Here is a 7,970-nt window from a genome sequence, read left to right as displayed (position 1 = left end):
TTGAGAAGGGACGGCACATGAGGTAATTCCCCTTCCAGGATGACCAGGCTGCAATGGATATTGCAATACACAGACATCGTCAATATGAAATATAGGTCATTCATAAGCTATAGAATAGAAGTGTGTTTTGAGCCAAGATTTAAACATGATAAAGTCATGATTAAACTTGTATTCCACATTAAAATGCCACCAACTAATTTAAACAATGAATCTGATTTCACCATTGATGTGTTGCTGTTAACTGTATATACAGCAGTGGATAGATAGATAGATAGATAGATAGATAGATAGAGAGAGAGAGAGAGAGAGAGAGAGAGAGAGAGAGAGAGAGAGTGGGAGAGAGAGAGAGAGAGAGAGAGAGAGAGAGAGAGAGATTAAAGGACAATCTTATCTTAGATGGATATTTACTAATATTAATACTACAAATATAGAACTACAGCAAAACTACAAAATCAAAGCACTCCTTCCAGTTGAGTTATGAAGGTTAGATGAAATATTATTGGTCGTTTATGGGAAAATCCCTATTTTCCGTTCATTTGTCACAATCTTCAATGTTTCAAAGGATTTCATCATCTTGAAAGAAGATGGCTGCCATACTGAGGACTAGAAGTGGCGTACACCTCATCAGTTAGCGTCGTAAATGTAATTTTAGTATCTCCAAAATGATGCAGTTCAAGTAACAGAATTCACATTTCATTTTAATTTACTTCCAAGCAAAACTAATTGGATATGAGTCATGACAAAGTAGAGAAACGAGCAGCGGAATAAGCGCTCGTCAAAAAGTGGATGAAAGTCGGATGCGTATCAGATATCTGCCGATGTAATTGCTGCACAAAGTGGACAGCTTTTCTTTACGGCAGATTTTACGAATGCAAACTTGACATTATGGAAAAAGACCAATTGAAAGTTGTGGTCACTTCAATATGTGCAAGTCATAGGTCTCTAGTATTTGCATTAGCCTTACTTTCGTTAAGTTACTATGGGAACAACAACTTATATCCAGTTGTTTCACACATTGCAAAATATAGAGTCACTTTAAAATCCCACTATGTTTCTTTTTTCAAGAGGTTCAAAGTGCACTGCACACATATATTTGTGGACCGTCAAGAAAATCTTAAAAGTCTGACACTATAAACTGAAACTCCAAAACACACAATAAGACACCAAGGTGTGTAAACCATTTAACTAGGTCATAATCCAACGTGAGGGTGTGCCTGCTTGCGCGAGTGGTACAGTGACGCCTAATAAATCACCTTAATGTCACTTATTGGTTGTTATTCAATTGGCATGGTGGTTCATAATATGCAGCATCAAGGCCAAAAAAGACATTTTCTCACAAAATTAATTCAGAATTTTAAATACATACCTAGCTCGATTTTTTCACGCTCTCAAAAAAAATCCCATCAATTGACCAATTTTCCCCCTGTGCAAAAATGTTTAACCCAATGTGGCCATCAAATCAAAAAGTTTGTCCACTCCTGCTCTAAGGCCATATAATCTACCAGTAAACTAAACTACTTTATAAATCCAATTAGTGTGCGACCGCACACTGAACTGATTTCTGTGAAAAAGTACGCAGTTGTACTTTATTTCTCCAAAAGTGTCTTTAGCTAGATTCCGTGTCAAGGCTCCCTTAACAAATACCACCAAATTTGGGTTTTAAAAAAGTCTGGTTATTACCCAATTGCCATTTATTAAAAAAAAAAAAAAAAAAAGAGAAATTACATTTAAAATCATTCCCAAAATTTACCCCGCCAAAGGAAAAAAATTCTGGTCTGAAATCTGGCATTTTATCACTGATAAGATTGACAATGAGTTCCAACTATTTTGGAAAGATATTGTAGAAGGTATTTATGAATCAGAGACATATGAAGTCAAAAGAAACCTTTACTGTCAGTCTTATTATTATCATAGTGAAATTCTTCATTCACAAAGGCAAATTCACTGGTAGAAAAGTCTCTTTCATTGCTTTCCAAAATGAAATAGCACAATACATTCGATCCATAAAGCGTTCACGCCACCAAAAGTCCATTAAAACCAATAATAATTGCAAACATTTTGGTATTTTCGGGCTATTTTGATTGTATATCAAATGTTTGTTTTATATGTAAACCTCCCTTTATTAAGTTGTATGCAGGTCGAGGATGTTGTCTAAATATAGTAATATTTACGTCATGTAGAGGCTAGCTTCAGTTGGGAAAAAAACAGGATGCAACATTTAAAAACGCATGTTCATTTGATTACTCTTCTGGGTTGCCACATTTCAAAGTTAAGGCTTGTGCAGTTGTTTGTTTGTGTGTCTTTGCATGCAAGATGTTCCGTGAGTTCTGTGAATCTACACACAACTCTGGATACTGTAAAGTGTGTCACTTGCAATGTACACAGAAATAGACAGTCAAAGACAAACTAGCATCAAAAGCTCCATAAATACTTACAAAGTAACAGAAAAAAGAGACTCCACCGCCTCCTTCTTTCCGTGGTCAGCACAAGCACAGCCACACAAACCTCCCAAAAAGCTCCTTTGCCTTCCGTGAAGAAGTCAAGTCTACAAATATAAGTATTGTTTGGTAATCAGTGATGTTCCTTAATACTTTTTTTCAAAACCAGGATGGATTGTGTACTCTTGGCTGGTCAGGCACCAAAATCGATATCACCAGTGCTTATTTAGAAAAGATGAAGGCTCTAAAAAGAATGAAATACATTTTTAAAGAAAGACGGAAAAACCCCAATATACTGTAGCAATTCTTATAATTGTACGAAGCAGGGGTCACCAAGCTTTTTAAAGCTGAGGGTTACTTTTTGTCACTGATCGGTATCAAGGACTACCGGTTTGATGTGCGTTTCTAAAATGACAACTTAGTATGTTGTTACTATGTTATTCCCAGGTTTTCATCATTAGAAGTATATACATAGGCTAAGTCAACCCCTGAAATCAAATTTCCTGGAAAATCACAATGACCCATCACTGGAGAGCTATTTTCAGAACCTGCCTGTTCTAAGGGAATCCCCAGTCTAAAGTAACAGCAATGATTTATCAATAATATCTGCATTTAAAAAAAAACAACAATTTCATGAGCTCTTAAAACATCCACAAGAGGACCATGTGTACTGATAAAAGCAGGCAGGTAATTTTTTTTTATTACTGTGTTACTTTTCTCGGCATTTGTTTTAATAGGCAGAAAGAGCAATTATAATTAAGTCAAGTGAACTCTACCTAGCGACAAATTGCCACACAAACAAGCAAAGGAAAAACAAATCAGAACAAAACCATTCATCTGAGTGACAAGCGTGGGCACTTGATTCTGTATGAAGGACAGATCCAGCTATCAGTAGAAATACCCAAAGAACCAATGCCCAGAAATGAACACATAAATAAATCAACTAATACCCAAATGGTTGGTTTGGACACATGTAGAGGATGGATGAGGAGCGAATGTTGAAGAAGATCTACAGAGCAGAAGTAAATGGAAGGAGACCAAGAGGAAGGCCGCGATTGACGTGGATGGATGGTGTTATGAGTGCACTGCAGGAGAGAGTTCGAAATATAGTGGAAGCTAGAGCTCTTGTTCGTGATATGAATGAGTGGAGAGGTGTTGTGAAAGGATAGTGGGATGTTGGATGCATTCTAAGGGATAGGCAGGTCACTTGTATGATGCGGCAGGGGTAAACCAGCGAAAGCTGTCGGGCCCTACTGTTGAACAGAAGAGTGTGTTGTGTCGCCCTGACCCGAGTGACATGGCCGCTTTCTTGTGTCCCGTTTCATCCGGAGGGACGAAAGCATGACCGACTTGGGTGCCAAGGTGCTTAACTTGTTTGGGTGTTTGGGCATTTGGGTTGGCCATGGTCCATTTTTTTGCCTTTTTTTTGCTACTTTTTTCCCATTTTTGTGTATGTGTTTGTCTTGCTGTCGGAAACCCCTCTCGGGTGATATGACCAAGGTAGGTAGATAAATAGATAGACCCAAATATTATATTTTTCATGCTTGTTGTCATTTAATTTTTCCATCATTTATTTCGGTGTTTGTTTTGTCATGTTCTCTGTCATGTATTTTGTCATACATTTATCACAACATAATATTATACAAACAAGAAATCAGTTGCCGCAGCTTTTTACCTATTGGTTGATCCGCCATGAACGAATCGGCTACTTATGTCTTGCCTCCTGAAGGAAACTGCATCGCAATTGATTGGTGAGCTTATTGATCAACCAATAAGTGAAAAGCTCAGCCAGTATGACCCCCCCCAATATAAAATAACATTTTGTTGTGACAAATTACATACTGAAATTACCGAAGGACAAAAAAAGACTAATTGCGTGAAAATATAAATTGCATTTACCTCATATATTTAAGTATTACACACATGTGTTCATGTATTTAGATGACATATATTTTTTGGAAACTATTTATAAATCTGTTTCAACATATGGCGGGATTGGTCGTCCGTAATTCTGAGAGGTCCTGCAACGGCAGTCCGACTTTGGAACAGATTATCTGAGTTAAATTCTGGAATACAACCCATCGCTTTTTTTGCTACATTTTAAGCAACGACTATTCTGTGTTTTTGTGGCGGCACCAAGGAAAACGGCAAGCTGCTGTTTTCCATAACGCATGTCACAGCATATCCCATGTTGTAACAATGACAATAAAGGCATATTCTATTCTATTCTATTCTCTAAATACAAAACACCGAGGTGATGTCTGGAAACATTTATGACACCCTTTGAGAGAAATTAATCCATGTTTTTGCCAACATTATTCATCCAATACTTAAGTGGCGCCCAAAGGAAAGGGTGACAGTACTTTATTGATGATTCACTACCATAACTATTTCATCCACAAATCAAGTCCTCAATTTATACATCCAAATTGAACAACAATGGAAGTTATCCATCATAAACGCTACACTTCTCTTTCCGTGTCATTGGTGCCAATATCATGTGGCTGAAGTTTCCTTTGAACCTCAAGGAACGATAACAAGCCATTGCAATTTGGTTTATTACCTGCAGCAACCACCGATGACAGAGGCAAAAAAAAAACCATGCCTGTGTTGCAATCTGGCACTATTCTCCATTGTTTAGTTGACTGGGCGCTGTCATCTAGAAATATTGGGTTCATATTGCGCTCTGTCGTACAGTAATGATTATATGGTGGCAAATGATTTTTAAAATGAGATCATTTGATTCTAAGACAAAGTATGATAGGCAACATTTTGCATGCTCTGTTAAGCTTTTTGTTATGGAAGTTCGAGCTTATCCTTCATTTTCCCCTTGAAAAAAAATATTTCGAATTATTTGACTTATAATTTGATTTGACAGGACATAACAACTGAGAGGAAGTGTTATTAATATATTTTTTGTCTCGCAGACATGGGGGCCAATAATAGTTACACAATGACTCACACGCGCACCAAGATGGTCAGCCGGCTTAGCATCTCACGTGATTGGCTGGGGCATTTGTATCCAAGAATACATACGGAAAAATTAAGGCACTCACGTGGTAAATTATTTGACTACTAGTTACTAAAAAAACAAAAACAGACAAAAAACAGAGTTGATTTGTTCAATTAATGTAAGGCAAAACGACAATAACAGCACCATAAATAGAATTTCAAACAGGGACATGATTAGTATTGCTGTGTGAAACAAGATATAAATTAAATCAAATGAAAAAAATACTTGTATCCTAAAAGGAGGTTTATTATTTAGTGGCAAAACAAACTTCATTCATTAAATAAAACAATTGTTGTTTGATAATGAACAAAACTGTAAGAACTGTCAATTAGACGCGCATTTTTGGGAGAAATTTGTATTCATTAGATGGAACATGACCCTCACCTAGAGTGAGCTGACATGATTGCATGCCATCTTGCTGTTAAGGTACGATTTTTTCTTTCCTTTTATTCTTTTTTCTCGTCTTTCTTTATTTTTTCCTTTATCTTTTTTGTTTTCTGTTTGCCTTCCTTTTGATTTATTTTCCTTTCTCTTCTTTATTCCGGCTTTCCTTATTTCTTCTTTTTTCTTTATTTTCCTTTTTTTCTTTTTTTTCCTTTTCCTCTTGTGCCCGCTCCTTTGGTGCCAACTGCCTCGGACTCTGATTGGCTCCCTGTCCCTATTTAAACCCACCCCTTTCTGTCACCTGCTGTCAGTCCGTCTGCGAACCTCAGTGTATACTAGCCAAGCCTTTTTCGACCCTGACTCCCACCTGTCCTGTTTTTGCTCTCGTCTATCTCGGGCTACGACCTGTTTTGATCTTGACCACGTTTGCTTTCCTGTCCCGACTTACGACCCGTTTTTTATCTCAACCACGTCTGCTCTCCCGTCCTGGCTTACGACTCGCTTCCAACCCCGACTACGTTTTTGCTCTGCTGGCCCGGCTACTGACCCGTTTTTTTTCCGTTCCCGACACCGCCATCGCTCGCCACGGAAGATCCACTTCCGCGTTCAGAGTGACCTGCTTTCCGCGTCAAGCGATCACCGGATCGTGGGCGCAACCCTTTCTCTTTCTTCTGATGAAAACTTGTTAGAAACGCTACGCAAGTGGGTCCTGTTTCCGTTCTGGTCACGACATTCATAGTAGATCCAGTTTAGAAAACATAAAAACAATAAATTAAATCTGTTTTTGTTTTGTTTTTTCAAATCACTCATTTCTATATGCAACATAATTTTTTTAGCATATTCACAAACTAAAGAATTTTAAATTGTTACAGCGGAGTGGGAGTGGCCTAACATATTTCTGTGAAGTCTAAGTTTGGAGTTCATTGTTATGTCTATTCTGTTGTTTGGCTAATTACAATGCTGACTGAGTCCAAATCAGAAAGGAGGGTGCACCCTAATTTTTACTACAATGAAAGGAGACTCTTTTTTTCACATCAGGTATGCTTAGTCTGTTATTGTTGTAGTGAGCAATACAGGACATTTAATACAATGAAATAATTACAAAGTTTACCTATTATGATGGAAAAAAAGACAAAGTGTTTGTGGTCATATGTTACCAGCAGAGTCATTCCTTCTGGCCTCAATGCATGTGTTGCTAAGAGACAAGCCAGTGTGTGTGCATCTGCCTGTAAGTGGAATGTGTGACGTCTACACGGGCGTAGTTGTCTGTGTTGTTCTCAGACTAATACACAAAAGGCTTGAGGGGAAGTTGTCAAACTTCTAATAGCGTCTCTCAGAATACAGTACCTCTTTAAACGAGCATCTCTTCACACGAGAATCTCGATACACACACAATCTTGGTCGCTTTACGCAGGACAATCCAGTTCACGAGCTGTCCCAGAGGCTACCACTAGAGACCGCTCACTGCCATCAGCTCGGTCCAGTTTGCACGTGCGCCTTCCACTGGCACCTGATTTCTCGCCCTTGTTTGTATCTGTCAAGTAGCAGTATTCCACACCAAGGTCATTTCGATCACATCTCTTTTATCGTATTTTATATAATCTCCTTCTTCTGACTTTTGTGTTCTTAACCATGAGTTCTGTAAAGGGAAACGGTAACGTGTCTGAGAAAAAGGAGAATAGTGACAAATGAAAAGAAGCAAAAGATAACATAAAAACACGCGGTGTTCATGTGAGTGACCAAGCCAAGAAGTACAATCGGGAAGCAGCGAGTGCCGATCACAAAGCCGCAGAACAAGTAATGAGGAGCTTCGCTATAATAATTTCCGATATATTATATATTTCTGTTGCAAAAACAGCGAAGAGGAGGACGAACCGAAGAAGCAGGCATCTAAATGGGAGATTAGAGAGGTGCTAGTTTAGCTGGGCGAAGTTGCTGCTTTTCTTAAAAAAAAGAAATCCAGAAAAGGTCACAACTGATTGACAGCTCTGTTTAATGACACTTGCCATAAGCTTTCCTCTAACATTTTTAAGGGGAGGCAGAGACAAATCTCCTTGGATAAGTTTTTCTTTAAAAGACCCTCTGCACCAAGCACACACCTCACACTCATAAAAAACTAGCATCTTTTTTAGTTA

This window comes from Urocampus carinirostris, chromosome 1 (genome assembly GCF_059441175.1).
Source record: "Urocampus carinirostris isolate Australia breed hairy pipefish chromosome 1, RoL_Ucar_1.0, whole genome shotgun sequence".
Classification (NCBI taxonomy): domain Eukaryota; kingdom Metazoa; phylum Chordata; class Actinopteri; order Syngnathiformes; family Syngnathidae; genus Urocampus; species Urocampus carinirostris.
The sequence above is the reverse complement of the archived record's forward strand: the minus strand, read 5'-3'. Positions refer to the sequence as shown.